The sequence below is a fragment of the Haemorhous mexicanus genome, chromosome 2, assembly GCF_027477595.1.
Source record: "Haemorhous mexicanus isolate bHaeMex1 chromosome 2, bHaeMex1.pri, whole genome shotgun sequence".
In the NCBI taxonomy this organism is placed as follows: Eukaryota; Metazoa; Chordata; class Aves; order Passeriformes; family Fringillidae; genus Haemorhous; species Haemorhous mexicanus.
In genome coordinates this window covers 55849558-55869801 of record NC_082342.1, presented here as the reverse complement: position 1 = coordinate 55869801, position 20244 = coordinate 55849558, and the positions used below count along the sequence as shown (strand labels likewise).

The 20244-nt window shown below is 40.8% G+C and overlaps 1 long non-coding RNA gene across 2 annotated transcripts in view; it reads right to left on the bottom strand.

The window, feature by feature from the left end:
• Nucleotides 1-1173: 1173 nt before the first annotated feature.
• Nucleotides 1174-20244, bottom strand: part of LOC132324279 (uncharacterized) — a 32711-nt gene continuing 13640 nt past the window's right edge. For both annotated transcript variants that reach the window (XR_009485558.1, XR_009485557.1), the window contains one exon: nucleotides 1174-3072. This is a non-coding gene — a long non-coding RNA (uncharacterized LOC132324279). The remainder of the gene's footprint in view (nucleotides 3073-20244) is intronic.

Here is a 20244-nt window from a genome sequence, read left to right as displayed (position 1 = left end):
GCAGTGTCTGTACAAGACCATGAAGGTAAAAACCAATGCCATGGAAGAAAATCAGCATTTCATCTTTAATTAGGGGGGGACCAAAATATCACCCCTTTGAATGAGCCTCTTGTTACAACCCAGGAAAGAAAGAGAGGCCTAGAGTTGTGATGTGAGAAGGACATGCAAGATTTCACTTACTCTGCAGTATGTGTTTTGTGACAGCACCAATCCTTTGAACATACTAAGAAGGATTAAAGTCAATATATATCCACAGGCCTCTGATGCTAATCTTGTTTTTCTCATTTTAATAATGTGATGCTTTATACAAAGTACATATACTATAGGCAGTCTTCCAGGACTTATTCAAAAAATATATTAAAATATTCAGCTGACATATTTTGACAAGTAATCTCGGTAACAGGGCTTCAGATGTTTCTGTTTTGTGGATGGTTTAGATGTCTATCACACACTAAGACATTCAACTTGCCATCAAAAAGGAGTGGAAGGCAGTCTATAAGCCTTGCACTGCAGAGAACTGTTATATCTCCCAGACAGTGTTATAATGGGATACAGCCAAACTGAAAAAGGGGAAGAAAATGAGTTGTCTACCCAAGGAGAAAGATCAGAATTAACTCCTCTCTGGAACAGAACTAAACTGTGCACTCAAGGAGAGGAAAGAAGCTGACCTCAGCCTGACAGGATGTTTAGAAAGGGAGCAAGCACAGCAGAGGCTCTGAGATTCTGTATTTTCAGGATCTCTCTACCCAAGGAAAAATGGCATTTGTTTTGAATTAGTGTGCTAAAGACAGTTGGCTGAAAATGGCTGCTGACACTTTCTATAAACTGAAAAGTGACCTAGACAGCAGAAAAGAAAGGTATTTGTCAAGGATAATAGGCCTGGAAAGATGCTTTGAATCCCCTAAACTGCCAAGCAAGCGGGACATCTGATCAAAGAGGTACAGGGCACATTTGCCCTAGACACCATGTAGGGTCCCAAAATTGTCTCCAACACCATGTAAGAAATTTAATATTGATGTTAAATGTCTTAAGAAGGCAGGGGAGAGGAAAAGATGAGCAGACATCTGCATGACACCCATGAAGTATAGCCATGAAACTTAGCAAGGCCAACAAAGCGTCTGTGTGGCACTTAGTTGCCAGCTGCAGTTAAAACACAACAGGAAGGCAAGTAGGTTACATGTTTCAACTTGAATGTACTTATTTCTTTATTAGCAGTGATTTTATAACACATTCAATAGCATTTTTAAGCCTTGTGCAAAGCCTGTCTTTCATGTGTGTTTATCACAAGTCAGGAGGTTACACTGAATCCCCAGAGGAGCCACGTGAAGAAGTGGACACAGATGAACCATTAAGATTCCTGTGCTGGTTCAGGGGGCTGCAGAGACTCACAAGCATAAGAAACACACCAAGTGTATCCAGAAAATATATTGATGGAAGCTGGAAAGGAAAGAGCCTGCTGATACAGAGAGGGATACAAACAGAGATATTTTGACTGAATGTGGAACAGGTGGTAAATCTTGCAATTCTATTCCCAAGGAAAATTTATTAATATGAATTCTGCATGACACTTAACAATTTTCATTGCATTAAAAGAGGAAGAATTCTTTATTTCACAGAAATATCATTAGCTGTTTTAAAATGGTATATGAATTACCTCTGTAATTACCTCTGTTATTCACTGCACTTAAATATTGCCTCAGGAAAGCTATGACCACATAAACAGTCCATAAACCCCCCATCTTGTTCTTAAATAAACTAGACCTGGGAGCTAATTATTGCATTCCTTCTTACTAAAGTGTACTCTTCCTTTCTTAGGTAGGAGAACAATCACTCCCTGGAGACCTCTATTAAATCTGGGCCTTTTGCTCCATGGATAAAATCATGGGAATTTCAGCCTTTTGTCCTAGAACTGATAGTGGTAAATCCTGATGATAGCATGATAAATATACAGAAATAAGAGTAGCAGTTTCTTAACAAAGTTTCCTTCACCTAAACTGGTAAAGAAATACAGAAAACAGCCTGGGTCTAACATGTTATGATAACATAGGGTGAGATCTAACTTAAACCTTGTGTTACAACAGCATCAAAAGTGTCCTAGATGCTGCTGAGAGAAAGAATTAAAAACTCTTCTCTGGTGTCAGCAGACAGATTATCTGGTTTGCAGTCAAGGCACATCACAGAGGCAGAGATTTTGGTGATGTCTCAGCATGTAATATTTTGGGATGACATAATTTATTAGGTCCAGCCTTATTAGGCTCCATGCTGTGTAAATAACTGCAGTCCTCCCAAGGTCACCACATTTCTGCTTTTTGCCACCATTTGTTGACTACAAAGTGCCCAGTGGCTACATCTGCTCCTCTGTGGGAGCTTGCAGACTCTTGGAATTGCCATGATCTAGTCAAAGGTAAGTGAAGCACAGGACAAAATGTTTATATGGGAAAGAATGTATTCACCATGACTTATTAGGAGAATTTTCCCCAATTACATTTAAGGAAAAAATGTTTTGTTCTTCCATGGGTGAGAGCAGTAGAGGAGAGCCAGGGGAAGAATCTGGAGGGCTGAGGACAAAAGTTACAGGCTGAGAGTGCAGCCAAGCTGAGGGGACTGAGGAGCAGGGAAACACCAGGGCAATTCCTGATGGAATCAAGCCTTAGAAATAGCAGTTTAATGCTCTGAAAGGCTGCACTAGGAACACAGGGAGGGAAGGTGAACACTGGCAGCAGCTGGGATGCAGGCCTTGCACCACATGCTTTGTGAAGCCCCCGAGATGAAAGCTCCTTCATGAGGCAAGGGCACATCTCCAACACGCTGAGTGACATTTTCCTCCAGGCTGCCACTGCTGGCAGCCCTGTGCAGATGTGCTCTGGGAGACACTCCTCAACTCCCATCCCCACCCCACAGATGCCTGGGCAGGGCTCTCAGCCAGAAGGTGCTCCTGGGCTCCTGGGGCGGAGGTCCAAGCTTGCTGGTGTTGGCAAGCTGCCCCATGCACTGGCAAGAGCTGCTCACAGCACCTGCAGTGACCTCCATCCCAGATTTCCTTACAAGGCTGGAGGTTCTTCCAGTTAGTGACTGTGAGTAAAACACAAAGAGAAATACATTAGATTTATAGATAGATTTTTATATTAGAATTGTATTTCCAGCTGTTCAGCTCTTGATTAGCAACACAGAAATATCCACTCTACACTATGCACAAATCTTATTGCAAAGCTGTGGTGGCACTGAACTGGGCTGAGGTGTGTGGGGTGGGTGAGACACACTCCTACACAGGGCACAGCAAGGGGAGAATGCTGTGGCTGTACAACTAAACTCTGTCCTCACCTTCTGTCCTCCATGGCTCATTTTTTGTCTATTTCCCTCTATACCAATCTTTTCTTATGTCTTCTGCGGAGATTGTGAACTCTTCAGGGAAGTATATCTTCACCCTCTGCTTATTGCTTGCAGGTTTATCCACTGATTTCCTCCAGGGCACTTCTGTCTTCACCAGGACCTACACAGGGCTACTAGTTTCTCCTCAACATTGCTAAATCTATACTAAACCCCAAAATTAGCGATGTGCATTCAAAAGTATAGAGCAGGAGGCCCACAGCACCACAGAGAGACATAAAGCAATCTTGCTCTGGTCTTTCCTTCTTTCTCTACAGGGCTACAGTGCTCACACTGAACCAGGACAGCCTCCTTGAGGACAGCCTCATTCACAGATGTGACCTTTTTTCTTTTTATTTATTACAGATGACTTCTTCATTCCAAGGAACAAAGCCTATGAGTCACAGAGGATCTGGTAAAGCCATTTTTGTCCTGCGGGCTGCAGCCCAGTGGCTTGGTCAGGCAACCCATCCTGATCAGATTCTTCTGAGAGCAAAGGTAAGTGACCAAACCCAGAGACTCTATTTCATGACAGATGAGCATGGGAATGACAGCACTCAGAGCACTCCAGCCTGGCATCACTTCCACAGGGCTGCTCCACCACTGCACCTTGTCCCCTCGGGCTACCTCTCAAACCCACAGATCCAATTACCTAGCAACCAAACTCAGGGCTCAAACACTTGTATCACATTCAGGCAGGAACTGCAAAAGGAGGGAGGCTATTGACTTGGGTCCAAATAATTATTTTGCTTAACGAAGCTAATATAATCCTGATTACTGGGACAACGGAGACTTTTAAAATAGCTATGGATAATTAAAATTAAATTTAACAATTTAAAATAACTACCATAAATATAGTCACCATGAATCACAATAGTGTACTTTGCATATACTTCTGATTTGGTATTTTGGATATATCAAAAACCAACTGATTTTCTTTGTCATTTCAGGTCCCTAGATTGAGAAATTCTCTTGGAGAGGAAAAAGAAAATGAAAAACCTTGGGTTTGTTGGTTCAAAGTTCCAAGCAATCACATTTTTAAGTTCTATGTTCCTATTTCTGTTTGCATATTATTTGGGGGATGAACCTGCAGACATAGAAGGAAAAACAGGGCACAATTAAAAACAGGGGGTGATGTTCTTTATCACTTCAGCTTAGAGAAAAACAGTACCTCTTCTACCACTCCAGTCAAGAGATGTTATTAAGAAAAAAAGATAAGTTATAAAATTGGTGTAGATGATCAGTATCTATAGCGTGCTGAGAAGCAACCAAGTTACTCAGCTTTTTCATGTGTTCTGAAAGTAGACCTACAAAATGTAGATGAAAAAGTGAGGGAAAAATTCAAGGTTAGATAAATGTTGCTTTTGCTTTTAAGGAAAAATAAAGTCTTCTGCAACTGTTTCTTTCTTAAAGAGATATTTTAAATTTTCCATGGTTCAAAAAAAAAAAAAATCTGTTACAATTACAGTCATTCCAAAACTGAAGAACCAGGCAGCTCCTTCTTACATGTCCTTTGGAAGTTCAGCTTTTGAACACAGTAACTTATTTGCCTAAATTGATCAAATCTGTTAGTTTCTGGAATGGCAGCAACACCTGTATCTATATGAAATCCAGGGCAGGACAAAAAGCTTCTGTTTGACCCAGCATGTCTAGAATCAGTGAAAAGATTCCAGGGCTTACAAGTGTTGCTACATTGAGACCCTTTGAGCTACCCTCAGCTAAATCATGTTATGCAAAGCATAACAGAAATCACACATAATTGAGAATCCTCATTTCTCTTCCATATTTCTGATATTCTTATCACAGTTGTATGCTTTCTACCCATTGCAATCAATTTTTCTACATTTTTAAAATGCTACTGTAAAAAGAAAGTATTATCTTTTTTTTCCCTGTTTACAAAACACCTGAGATTTTTCTGGGACACCTCTTCCTGCAAGCTATCTGACTCATCTAATACAGGACCTTGCAAGAAGCTCAGGGAATGTCCCTCTGCTAAGAACACCAGTACAGAGTACAGATGACAATGACTTGCTATAACTTGTTGTGGAATTGCAGCTTGCCTAGGGATCAGGTTGGACTAGGATGTGCTTGCAGGTCTTCTTGAGCTGTCTGCCATTCAATACTGCCTCATCTGTCAGAGGTCACCAGGCCCAAAAGCCACCCATCCCCAGTGCAGTGAAAACTCTCCCTAAGGTGGAACTAACATACCAGAGAAGCCTCTTTTGGGTCAATGCTGTGCTGAGCAGATCAAAGAAGATACAGCTGGGTTAAGTCAGTGAATTTATTTTCCCAAGGGACATATTTGTATATCTCATATGATGATACCAAAAATTCTTTAGATACATCTGCGCAAACTGGGGGCATTCGCATGGAAGGATGTTTGATTCCCTTTCCTCAGAACTGTGATTTACTCCACACAAAATAAATATCCAGTTGTGCAATATGTGAAGCCAACATAGTGGACTGGAGTGACCTGGTGCTCACTAATGCAAACCAGACTCCACAAGCTGATGAACTGCTCCTCACAACTGCTTCTCCTCAGTCCTCTACTATGGAAGTGGCAAATATTTAACATTAGAGTTTCTTTTTTACTTTGTTTTCCTTCTGGCTCTCAACCATGGCATTCATATTGCTGCTCTTAACATTTGTGAACAACCACTATTTTCATCATCTCTTCTCTCACATTTAATCTATCAAAAAAAACCCACACTTTTAAGTTCACATTTTTCCATGTTCTCAGAAATCTATGCTTTGGATCATAGTAATTTTATACTCATTTTTTTATTATTATTAAGCTAAAGAGAAGAAAGAAGCAAGAGGTATAGGGAGCTATGTGCATCCAAAATCACATTCTCTTGCATATGGAATGGAAACAAGGCCAGACACAGAAGGGCTGGAGAGGTTGCATAGGATATGTGATGTTGCCATTATTGAACATGTCCTGCTTTCATTAAGGTAGCTTCAAAGTTCAAACTCACTGTCATGATTTATCATGGGCTACTATTTCCCTCAAACCAAGGACAAACCAGGCTCTCAGTAAATCAGACATGAAGGCCACATTCTGAGACTTTGAGGCCACACTTTCAGGATGCAAAAAAAATTAAGCTAACTAGCAGGTTTACCTCATCATTAATCTCCAAGCTGAGCTGTGTGCACTGTGACACCTCAGTGCCTGTGTACTTTTGAACCCTGAGTCCATATTTTCTATGAGTGAAATCAATGACCACAGCAGCTCTCTCTGTCACCATGAGTGAACAGCAGGACATTGTGTTACCACGTTCCTGGATGTAGTTTCATGTCCTAATGACAGCTTTGCTCTGAAACTGCTTATGCTTTTTAAGAAAATTTTGAGGGGTTCCAAAAGTAGAAGGCACAGAGTGCCAAAAGGCCCCATGCATTACAGATGGCTTCTACAGAGGCCATTAACTCCAACTTCCTGAACCCTGATGGCCCAGGAAAACACAGTGCATGCCTGGAAGGAACTCAAACAACATCATGAACACTAAATGAAATCCAGACAAACTACAGATCCAAGATCTTTCACCCCCAGTCAGCAATGGCAGGCAGAGAAACTCACAGTGTTCAGTGCACCACAGGAGGATAGAGGTGCAATAAAAGAGGGAAACTTAGAGGAATTGATGAAAAACTTTAAGATAATATCTGGACAGCTTACTGTCTTTTTTTATTAGCTACTTGGGACAAAAGTAAAGGAGAGCAGATGAATAAGATAGAAGTTTTTCAGAGGTCTGCATCTACAAAATAAATCTGTGAATATGAGATATGAAAAGGCTCTTTAGATGACAGATTGTGTGAATCAACATATACCAGGGCAACCACCAACCCACAGCTGAAATGCAGAAAGTAGATTTATTTCATTACCTTGCTAACAACATGGGGTAGCAGAGACATACAGGGGGACAGGCTCCCTTAGGCTAAGGTCATCCTATCAAAAACGGGGAGCCTGTTGCCTGCCCCAGTATATCAAAAGCCTTTATGCATGCACAGTTTATCACAAGGCTGTGCTTTTATTATCTCTCTCTCCCCCAGCAGAAGGCTCAAGCATGTCTGTGGGAGTGCATTATCTCTGCACAGGTGTATTATTCAAAAGAGGCAGAGGATGAACAACATTAAGCACATTAAAAGTTGTTCCAAACTGATATTCTTAGCATTCCCAGCTGAAAGGTCAGTTTGAGTGAAACTATTTACCCCTCACCAAATCTTCTGGTTTTAACCTTCTCCTTGTAACTCAGATTAACTTGGCTTTTAGTAAAATTATCCTTGTACAATTACCAAGAAAGGTCATTCAATATAAAAAAAGGCCAGTTATAAGAACATAGTCGACTCAAAGCCATATGAGATAAAACATGTAGTCTGTCTATGTTGTCTTTTGGTTGAAGGTATTGTGCACATAGTGACAAATTTTTTCAGACAAAGAAATGTAGTGAGAAAACTCTGAAAACCCCACATAGCACTGCTGAATTTTTCACTAGATCATTTAGTGAAGACATTTGTAATGCAAAGATGAATGAACATTTGACTAGAAGAAGCAGGCCACACAATAAAGGATGTCTGAAAAGATGATATTGCAAGAAAATGACAAGAAATCCCAACTTTAACAAGAAAGAAATAAGGTGCCTTTCATCACTATATGCCAAGAACTAATGGGAAATTGGGTGATTGGCATTGGCCAGTCAGAACTGTCTGGAGTTAAAACTTAGACAGTTGCTTATGCCGGAGGATCCCAGAAGAAAGTGGAATGCAAGGAAGAAACATTGAACACCAGCTCATGACACCCGGAAATTTAGCAGGCAGAAGCTGAAAGTGAAGCTGAAAGACACAAGCTGTTTCTGCTCAGTGACTAAAACCAAACTGCTTTTGAGCAGTAACAATTTTCCTAATGATGTTTCTTCCTATAGACAATTGCTGAAGCAGCAAAGATAGAGGTGAAGACAGAGGCAGACACAAACTGTGTTTGAGCAGCATAAAGGGTTGTTCTGTTGCATTTGTTATAATTTCTCAGTTCAATCTAGTCACGCATCAGTCCTTTCAGAGGCGAGGTCATGCAGGTTTCTCCATGTTTCCAGTGACACACTGGTGTTAAACAAAAACATGTGGAGCAACGCAACTGTGTGCAGGCTATGGCCTCTAAACAGTAAGAAGTCTTTGTTACCTTATTTCAGCATATAATTTTATCTTTTCTGGATTCAGACCAGTGTTAGCTAACAGCATTGTTTTCCTTCATTTCCTAAGAGCTTTGTAAAAACTGGGCTTGCTGTTCCACTGTCCTAAAGCTGCAGGAGCCCAGCTCCACCACTGCAAGCAGAGACAGAGAATGCACCTCTATCAGACAGAGCATTGTGAGTGTGCATGCATCCCAGTATGAAGCATCCCCTGGGGATTTTAGAAATCACATTCAGCACTATTAAGCTTTCCTGGTGATGCCAGGATAAGCAATGGGAAAAAGAGGTGGTGGACATAATGGTTGGTTCCTGGTGAGAGCTGAAGGAGAAACAGATGTGGAAAAAGAAGATGGAAAATCCTCAAGACAGCATGGAGGACTGGGATGCACTTACTTATGCTTGGGATGGGGCAGAGATGAAGAAGAAAACCAAAGATAATGCAGAGATGCTCACTAAGTGCTAAGGGAGGGAAAAGATTTTTTTATCTCCTACATAATACACAATTAAGAAGAGATATTGTAAATCTCTTGCAAAGAAGACACAATGTAGAGCCATCTTCATAACATGTATGAAGCCAAATGACCTCACATTTAGTGGTTTGGCTATGGCTAATACTTTTTTCTTTAAAACATGAAGAAAATGAGCTCTGGCCACTCCTTAAGCAAAAAAAAAAGATAGGGTACCGCACAGAAAACTGAAAAACTTTTAGTAATAAATATCACAGTACCCCCATAGTCTTTGCATTATATCTTGTTTGATAGGCCAGTCCTTCTCTGGAAAAAAACAGAGAATGCAATAGATGTTTCTTCCCTTATAACAATCACAATAATATGACCATGCAAACTTTAGCCAACAGAGCTCTTTAGAATCTGAATTTTGCATGTGTGATGTTCACCAGGGTATGATGAAAAGACAAACAAAGCACTTTTCAGGGATAGATCCAGGCACACACTATCAGTGCTTTGGGACATCTTTCAGTCACACCAGGGCTCACCCCAGGCAGGATTAAGGTGGTTCTTGCTCCCTCTGCACCACCTGCACCGCCTGCTCGCGTGCAGATCTGAGTGCTCCTCTCCTTCCCTCCCTCCAGGAGCTGCTCACCCACCACAAGCTGGGTCAGCCATGTTTGTACAGCTCCTAGCACGATGACTCATGGCTGTGAGACAGCTCCAAATCGTTCATCACAGAGGGATCAGGGCTTGTGCTGGCACCCTCTTACGGCTTAGCTGCCAGCAATGGTTTTGTTCTCAGATTATGATACTGTTGTGATACTGACAGACTTTAACTGTTCACAGCAGTGTATGTTTCCCCTTTGCTTTGCAAGACTCAGTATAATCTTCTAGAGCTTTCCTTTCCATTTTCAGTAATGACTGTGATCATTAGAACATTCTGCAGTGTACCTGTATACTCTTTATTCTTGCTTTTTCACTATTGTAGTTGCTATGAGATTTGAGGTCTTTGGACCCATTTACAATTAGGCTTTGATTATGGGAATTTTCTGGCTTTTTGCAGATTTACAGATTTCTTCTCTAAGGTGTTTCTTTCAGGTTCTAACTCTCCACAACCCCTGGATTATTCAGAAATGAAGACAGTATGGAGGCTGTGGGAGCTGTGTTGTTTAGCTAGTTTAGGTGACTTTAAATACTTAAGTGCAAATGGAGGATAAAAGTTAAGAGTTGATGTTCTCAGGAAAATCCAGAAGAGAAGATTCTGGCAGTGTAAAAGGAATAAGGAGCTCATTGAAAGAGCCTTAAATTAGATTTGACAGAACAAATGGGCGAGACAAGCCTTGCTAGAAATAAGCCTGTGGGCAGCACGCTAATATTTAAGGGATGGTGTGTAGCCAGGTCCTTCAGTCTGTAGAGGTAGGGGATGGAGATCCTTCTGGCAGCAAAGACAAAAGCGCTTTCAATGTGATAGAAACCACTGAAGCACCTGAGAATGGTCACACAGGAATTTGGGCTTCCCTATCCAAAAATGTGGTAGGGTCAATAACCAAACCGAAGCACATCTGCACCAATGCATGCAGGATGGGCAACAATGAGGAGAAGCTGGGAGTCATTGTGCAGCAGGAAAATTAGGACATAGCTGCCATGGTGGGATGACTTGAAAACTGGAGCACTGCAATGGATGGCAATAAACTTTTCAGAAGGAATAGGCAAGGAAGGATGGGTGGTGTGGTAGTCCTGTAGCTTAGGGAATGTCATGATTGTCTGGAGCTTAATGACTGGGACTAAAGGGTGCAATGTTTATGGGTAAGACTCCAGGGAAGGCCAATGAGGCAAATATCCTGGTGGGTGTTGTTATAGACCCCCCCAAAGCAGGATGAAAAGGCAGAAGGAATATTCTGTAAGCAGCTGAGAAAAGTCTCACAATCATTAGCCCTTCTTCTAGGGCAACTTCTGCTCACCAGTTTGCTGGAAATAAAACATCAGAGAGGAAACAGACCAGGAGGTTCCTTAGAGAGTGTTAAGACACCTTCTTGACACAGCTGTCAGTGAGGAAACAGGGGAGGTACACCACAGGACACATTTTTAGGGAACAGAGAAGAACTAGTGGGAGATGTGATGGTCAGAGGCTGTCTTAGAAAGAGTAATAATTAAATGATAGAATTTTCACTTCTTAGAGAAGTCAGGAGGGAGACTGGCAGAACTGACAACTAGGACTTCCACAGGTCAGATTTTGGCCTGTTTAGGAGACTGGTTGATAGCATCCTGAAGGGCAAAAATGTCCAGGAAGTCTGGATATTCTTCAAGAAGCAAATCTTAAAGATTCAAGAGCAGGTTGAACAGACCTCTCAGGAAGACTACAAAAATTTTGTGATTTTATGTAGGGAGAAAATTAGAAAGGCCAAAGCCCAACCAGAACCTAATCTGGCTACTGCAGTTAAAGACAACAAAAAAATCTTTCTATAAATACAACAAAAATTGGCAGCAAAAGTAGAACTAAAGTGGCAAATGATTATGAAAAGACTGAGGCTATTTGCATGTCTTTAAGAATAATACCAGTTGTTCATCAGCCCCCTGAGCTAAAAGACAGGGACATAGAGAAAAGTGAAGTCCCCAGAATCCAAGGGGAAATGGTTATTGATCTGCAATACCACCTAAACATAGGTGTATGGTATGGGTGGGATCCACAAAAGAGTACTGAGGAAGCTGATGAAAGGGCTCACAGAGCTACTTTCGGTTGTTTACCAGCAGTCCTAGCTAAGTGGCCTGGTTCCAGCTGACTGGAATTCAGCACATTTCCTCCTCAGCGACTTCACTGAGGATACAAAACTGGGAGGAGTGGCTGTGGGACCGTAGAGGACTGTGGGACTCTTCAAAGGGATCTTGACAGGTTGGAGAGACAGGCAGAGAGGAACTTCCTGAAATTCATCAAGGGTATATGCAGGGTCCTGCATATTCCTGGGGAGGAATAACCTCAAGAACTGGTACAGGCTGGGGGCTGACTTGCGGGAAAGCAGCTCTGTGAAAAAGGACCTGGGGTCTGGAGCACAAGTTCTTTGAGGAGTGTCTGAGGGAATTGGGGTTGTTTAGCCCGGGGGAAAGGAGGCTTAGGGGGAAACCTTATCACTCTCTGCAACTGCCTGAAAAGAGGGTGTAGTGAGGTGCATTCAGTCTCTTCTCCCAAGTAACAAGTGATAGAATGAGTGGAAGTGTCCTCAAGTTGTGCTGGAGAGGTTTAGATTGGATACAAGGAAGAATTTCCCTACTGAAAGGGTGGTCAGACATTGGACTAGGCTGCCCAGAGAAGTGGTTGAGTTTAAAAAATGTATGGATGTGGTACCTGGGGAAATGGTTTAGTGGTAAGTGTGTAACAGTGTTGGGTTAATGACTGGAACTGATGATGATTTTAGAGATCTTTTCCAACCTAAATGATGCTAAGATTGGAAGATCTATCTGAGATACCTACACCAACCAACAGATCTCCCTCTTCCATGCATTTCTTTAAGCAGCTTCCAGTCCTAGCCTTTTGATGGTGCCTGTTTTGCATTTCCTTTTGTTTATACATCTGCTTAAACATCAATATATCTATAAATATAGATATATGCATTTTGCATACATATTCCTTGATATCTGTCACATACAGCCACCTCTTTTTTATTAGTTATTTTGCTATACCTGCCACCAGCAGTGCAACGAGAAGTATTTCTCTCACGAAGAAGCACTGGCATTTCCCTAGCTTGTTCAATATCCAAAAGACAGCATAGCATAACTGCACCTTATCAAAGAGATGATCATGACTAATGCTCATGGAATCTTGATCCCACAACCTGTACCAGTGAGCTCCCACAAAAGTCATAACTGATTTAATTAGCAGTAAGCAGCTATATTCTTCAGGTAAATGAGAGGATTCCACAAATATATGCATCCATCGACATGTTTTGGCAAAAGAAAACATTTTGTGAGAACCGGGGCCTTATACAATCACACACTCTTGCTTTGCAAAGCATTTTCCATAGACTGTATCTCATAAATATCCTTTAATAACTTCATGTTCTCTATGCTTCAGCAAACTGAACTTATTGCTGATAATTGAGTGGGGTCCGGGTGGTTTGATGTGATGTCACAAATGGGCGTTTCCCATTGGGAGGTTTCCAAGACATTTTTTATTGGAGTTTACTTGTTTATCATGATCTGACGGAAACAGTCCCATTTCAGCAAGACCTGTCAGGTATGTCTTGCTTGCTTGTCCCTGGCAGATTGCTGCACTCCTGTACAGGCAGTCCCTTGGCAGGCAGCAACCACGTGTACCACTGTACATCAATAATTTCCCTGAAGGATTTTGAAAATGGGAAATCCCATTATGGGATTTCTGGAAATCAAGCAAAAAAACATTTGAAAATTTGAAGGTACACTTCACCTCTGTCTGCTGTACCTTTTCTACATGCCATCTCTGGGAGTTAGAGGCTGCTCAGATGAGGAAGCCAGCAGGAAGCAGAGACATACCTGCCCTGTTAAATGAGAAGAAGCTGAGAAGACAGCTTAGCCACTCCACTCTGCTGTCATTTTATCTTGCTCCATGGTTCAGTCTTGGTGTGTTCCACCTAGCTGTCTCCCAGACAATGTCCTAGTATGGCTCTGGGGGTGCTTTACTAGAGTGATCCCTCTGAAAGCCAATGCGGACTGCTTTACATCAGATTTTGTACCAATTTTGTACCTGTCCTTCAGTGTTCTCAGATTTTGCATTCTGAAACACTCCACACAATTCCCAGTTCCCCCTCCCTAGAACTTTCAACACACAATCTAATTTTCAGGTTATAAAAACATAATTTTTCAGGCTGCAACACAGCCCCTCTCTGCACTGTTTTAGATGCCATGAATGGAAGCCCAACACATGCTCTTTAACTTTTAGGCTAACCAGACAGGGCTCAGGGAAAATCCAGGACAAAGCACCACATGTATAGCATGGCTGTCATGTTGCCACTGTCTTTCCAGGAGTTATGGTCATGATGGAGGGAGATCACAGATATCAGAGACAAATTTCCACCCATATTCTTTTCTAATCTTTACCTGATGTACTTTGATGTTGCTGTCCTCAGAAAAAGGACACTTGTACACAGCCCATCCTTTTGCTTTGCTTGTGTCTGCATTTACCCCCACTGACGAACCAAGCTATTGAACTGTTACAACTGCAGCTCCAGCAGCCCGGTCACCCCTCCTAGCAGTTCATGTGCAAACCTCCTCTCCAGCAGCGTTAGAGCGTGCCAGACATGAGGTGTCTCATTAGCTCTTGTTCCCAGCTTCCAGCAGTAGCTGGCACACCCTGCTGCAGTTTAAGCCTCAGATGTCAGATGTCATTGTGCAAAGCTTCCAGACACAACCCTTCAGTCTCCTCCAGTGCCTCTGCTCCTTGTCAGACCTACACTCCACAATTTCCATTCTTCACTTGGCAAGGACTCTGAGGCACTGATTCCATTTCATTTTCCAGTGAAATCTCAGTTCAGTAATACTTATTTGGCCTGGATTCTTAAGTAGATATTTCCAAAGTATTTTTAAAAATAAATATTAAAAAAAAACCCCAACCTCTGGCTATCTCTCTGAGATACCTCTTCTCAGCTTGATTGATGGAAAATCAACTTGATTTTCTTCCACTTCACCAATCATTTCAGATGTCTGCTCATTGATACATTCTCTGACTGAACTGTCTGCTTGAGATCACTGAGTTTTTCCATATGTAGCTAAGTTTCACCTGGGAAATGATTTATAATTCTCTTTCCTTTTTTAGTGAAGATTATAAGCATTCACTGTGATAATGACTATATATTTTACCTTGAGCAGTGGTTCTTTGGCCAATTTTTATCCTTGCAGCAATTGACTCTGAGCCACTTTGTGCCTTAGCTGGTAGATAGGTATCAACACCTATTGTGTTATTCTTACCCATTAGAGAAAGTTTGAAAAAATAACTTTGCATCTGGTGATCCAAAATACTAGGACCTGCTCATGCTTCAAAATTTTAAAAATCAGATTTGTATCTTTATAAGACCTTTGCATCTTTGTAACAGATTTGTATCCTTATATATCTTCAGATATATCTGTATATCTACTTTTTCCAGTATCATGAGAAAAAAAAAAATTAATGTGTGGTATCAGCATGCCTCGAAAGCTTTTAGACTCAGGAATTATTTATTAGTCAATGTACTTCAGTCACAAGCTAACCTAAGAAATTCCTGTTTGGTTACAACTGTCATTTTCCCTTATTCCTCATTCATTCTGGGCTGAAGCACAGTAGCAATGCCACCCAAGTTTAGTGCTGCACCGGAAAAAGTTACATTGGCCATTTAAAGTACCTAAAAACTCAGTTGTGCCAGGCACAGGAAGTGTTCAAGGCTGGGTTGGATGGAAGTCTGACCAACTTGATCTAGTTGAAGGTGTCCTTGTTCATTGCAGAGGGGTTACACTACGTGACTTTCAAAGGTCCCTTCAAACTACTCTATGATTTTCTAACCCAAAAGTAAGGCAAAGTTCCCATTCAGTCATTAAACTTTCAGCATATACAGGATGAACTTTGCATAGAAAGATAAGGAAGAAAATAATTACTGGTATGCTGTCTCTTTGAGACAGCATACCAGCAATTATTCTTTCCTTGTTCTTTGAGATTGAAGCTGGACAGAAATCAGAAGAACTTGAAAAAGGGTTAGTAAATCCTTGAGGTCTTGTTAAATGGTCAGTTGAGACTGAGTTGAAGGGAACCAGGATTAATCAATCTAAAGAATTTTTGAATTATTTCTCTAATCTTAATGTCAGTTTTCCTTTTAATCCACTGATCCTCATTTCTTAACTTGGCTTCTATGCACTGCTACTCACAGTGAAAAAAAATTAATGTGGTGATGACGAGATGGAAATATCAGTCCCTGCAACTGAACTCTGCCAATTGAACCCCTGACTTCAGCACAATGTAGCTGCAGAGCAAAATACTGCTGGACTGCTCAGAAACACTGCTCACTGTTTTTTTGGGTTTCTTTTTAATTAATGTAGGTCAATTATGAGTGAATTTACTCCAGCCATTATGAGTATGACCCCAGAAAAAATTTCATGCAGTGTATAAGTGACACAAAAAGCAGTCTTTCACATGCAACTTTTAAAAACAAATTGGTGGGTTTGGATGGTGAAAAACTAGTATGTTTTTTATAAAAGCAAAATATTTTGCCCTGCATTAAGCCTCTCCTCCCTTTGCTCCTGAAAAGACCATTTCCCAAAAATTTTTATTTCTTTCATCAGATTTTTTTCTAACTTAGGTGATTACTAAATTTTTTTCCAAAACAATAAGATTTCAAGAAATAAATCAAAAAATCTTGGAAGAAGTCACTGCTGTAGTAAAGCAGATGAAAACTCAGTTAGCACGTACCTTCTCACGAAGCTGACAAGTTGATACCCACTTCAACAGCAACTGAATAGCAAATGTACTGCAAAATTTTCTTTCCTTCCTTGATCTTATCATTATTTCACTTGGGCAGCGAGCAACTGCCTTTCCACTGTTACAAACTTTTTGAATGCTTCACAGAGACCACTTTTGAATGCATGACTATAAAATCTACCTTTAAATTGAGATGCTGAAAGTTATGACAAAGGGAAAATACCTCCCCTGGGGGAAAAAAGAAAATCAATAGTCTGATTTCTATCTTCTAAGTCCCATTGAAAAATTACTGAAAAGAATTGATTCTAACATCAGGGAGAACAAGAGCCATCAGTGAAATCAATAATTTCTAAGATATATGATAAACCACATTGTTTAAAATCTGTTTGTTTCAAGACTTAAGTTGTTGAGAAGAAGGTCACTAAATATCTCAACCGTTAGTGAGACCTGGAGTTTTCATCTTCTGATATCACACACACACCCAGAAAAAGAAAAAATAATTAAGAATTGTTACTATGAATAGGGAGAATATTAATAACTAGGATTCTGGGAGAAAAGAAATGATCAGTGATCACTGAGCTATGCCTCCTTACTGGATTGAATGAGGTGTACACACATCAAGTAGCAAAGGGTTGGATGAAAGTCTCTTCTTCCAGGCAACAACTGACAGAATGAGAGGACGCAGTCTGGAGCTGTGCCATGGGCAGTTTAGGTTAAAAGTTAGAAAAAATTCTTCAAAGAGTGACTGACCAATGGAATAGTCTGCCCAGGGAGGTAGAGTCACCATCCCTGGACATGTTTAAAACAGGACTGAACGTGGCACTCAGTGCCATGGTTTAGTTGATGAGGAGATGTTAAGTTAGGTCATAGGTTGGACTGGATGATGTGAAAGGTCTTTTCCAACCTCATTCCTCCTGTGATTCTGTGACTCTGTGAATCTGTGAACACCTTTAATATAACTCTTTGAGAACAACCCATCAGAGAATTTCTCACCCAATAAAGCCATTTTTTCATGTAGTTTTGTCCTATATGAGTGCAGTGAACTCCACTAAATTAACCAGATATGATGCCTGATATGACCAGAGTAAGCTGTCATAATGAATGCTGGTAGGTCTACGATTGCCATAGAATTTCTGTGTGCCTTGGTGGAGTAGGGTTGTTTTATATCCTGGAGGATAAAAAAGCCCTGATGGATGGTTTAAATGGTCAATGACTGCACTGCTAATGATTTGAGGATAAACATTCATGTCCTCAGTTCATTTCACATACTGACATTTGCTTCTCAAATGTACAGTGAAGTCCTTAGTCCAAAGTCAGAGAGAGCATTTATAAAAGTTTTGAAATTATTTGCAATTATTAAAAATATCTCAAAAAAAAGAATAATTTAGTAACCTGCTGCTCCCAGAGCTGGTTCTTCTCTGTTATTTCTATTGCATATCCTTTGGCAGCAGGTGTTAACTGATGCAAATGATTCACTCCTTCATGACCACTGTTAGCCAGGAAAGCTCTCCTTTGACATCAAAATGGTGGAGAATACTTGATGGATAGCAAGGAACTACTACTGAACTACTTGTACCTGTTGATCTTAGTAACCACAAGAGCTATAAAGTATCTGTTTGAAAATCAAGTTCTGATTGACTTGCCTAATGTCAGAGACAAGAAAAAAAGCCCTCCCAACACACAGCTCTCTTTCCTTGGGCTAATATGTCTTACATGTAGAGAAGGATGTAAAACACATTCCTTTTTGTATGTGGTAAAGATAACAGAAATACCTTCAGCAGTGGAAAGTACAGACTGGGATGTTTTTCATGTTATGCAAAAATGTATATGTACACTAGGAAACCACTGGTTGTTCAAAAGAACAGGGGATGCCAGGGGCAAAGAAATAAAATTTCAACAGTCCTTCAGTGCAGTCCGGGACAGCAGCACAAGGCCTGTAGCTCAGGAATGTCTGACATTGCTTGAAGAAATACAAATCTCAGAGCAGGTTCCTTTCCTCTTCTCTCAAGTGGATCTTTCATTCCATCTGGAACTTTGTGTTTTCTTGGCTACTCAGCCAGCTGCATTACAGACAGTGAATTAAAAGCTGCTCAGTGGCTGGAACTACAATGGAAATCTACTCCACAGCTGTGACTTTCAAATCAAATTACAAAAACCAAACACACCACTTCATGGTTTTAATACATACTAATGTAAAAGCAGCATATTTAGTAAATTCATAACTTCATCTACATGAAGTTCTGTATCTCCTCATGTCCAAGAAAGGCACACCCATTTGTCTCAGCCAGAAATCCAGCCCAAGAAACTTTCTGTCACTGAAAGTGCAAGTCTGGATCACTGAAATCCAGAGAGTTATTCCAAATTCACATCAGCAGAACAAAGATCAGAATCCGACTCAAATATTTACTGAATTTTGGAGTCTCTGTGTCTAGCCATCAAGAAATGCCTGCTGGATGCAAACTCTGCAGTCTTCAGGCAGAACACAAGGAGTCTAGTGAGGAAACAGACATGGATGGTATTTTCTAACATAGAACTGTTGAACAAAGTGTGCCAAGTGTTGTACATGTTAGGCACAGTAAAATGGAACATTGCAAAATTAAATCACTCACTATACCAGATTCTACATCTCAGCACAGGAATGGTTTGCAAGAATTATCTTGCTGTTATATTTTAATCTAAATCTCCTTTTCCCCTTAATGGATTACCCTCTGGTATTACCCTGTTGCCTTGCTGCCCAGCTCCACTAGGCACCCCTGTGGTGTCTGTACTCCCTTTGGAGTGTCTCTTATCTCAGTGTCTTCATACTGCACAAGACAGCATGCTGATGCTGAAACAAGCACTGAAAGAGTAGAAATATCCATGAAACACTACTAGGACATAATGGAGATAATTGCACAGATCCCAGAGCAGCACTGGCACATGAGCCAATGAGGGCTTTCACAAACACTTTTCATCTTAGCTGCAACACTGTGCTGGCCCAGCAGACCTGCCACTAGACAGGGGAAAGCCCCAGTAATGTGAACTGAAACATCTCTGTGCCTTTCTCTGCTGCATGGTGTAGAGTACCTGAAATATCACAGGGGCTGAGCTCACCACGAGGAATTCTATTACAGATGAATGTTGGCAAGTGAAATACTGTTAGTGAACCCAGGAAAAGCACTTTCCTATAAGAAGCCAGCAAGGCAATGTAGTCCAACTATTTGGGTTATTTCCTCTGCCACAAAGTGGCTATGAGCTAAATTTAGTCTAGTTATAGATAATGTTTCTCAGTACTCTTAAATAATTATATTGATTATTTTTATGTACAAAATGGGTAAAAAAACCTGAAATACAATATAAAATTTTTTTCAAAACTCATTTGGACTAACACTGACACATAATCTGTGAAATTTTACAAAGAAAATACTTTATTTCTTGTACAGTTATAGGAATAAAAAATGGAGCTAGACTTAGTTGTCTGCTACTTCGTTGGTCAGAGGAAAAAAGAGAGTCCTGAGCTGTGCTCCCTTCCTCCCTGCCTCTAAAGTGCATTTCACATGAAGCAATTAAAAGATAAAATGTGTAGGCTTAGATGTCCAAAAGTTAACCTCCTTCCTAGTTACATTCTCCAACCAAGATGCCACAAATCTATGCACTTCTGTTTTCCTCTGCTCACCAAGGAGAGCCCAGAGATTTCTGGTTTCAGTACAGCTATGGAAGGTGGAAAACACAGGTTCGAAGGCTGTGAAGATGAGACCAGATGAGGCTACACTTAGTGAGACACTGATCTGGTGATGCTCAAGCACTGGGAAGAGCACAGAGACATGACAAAGTCACATGGCCTTGCTAAGCCATGAGC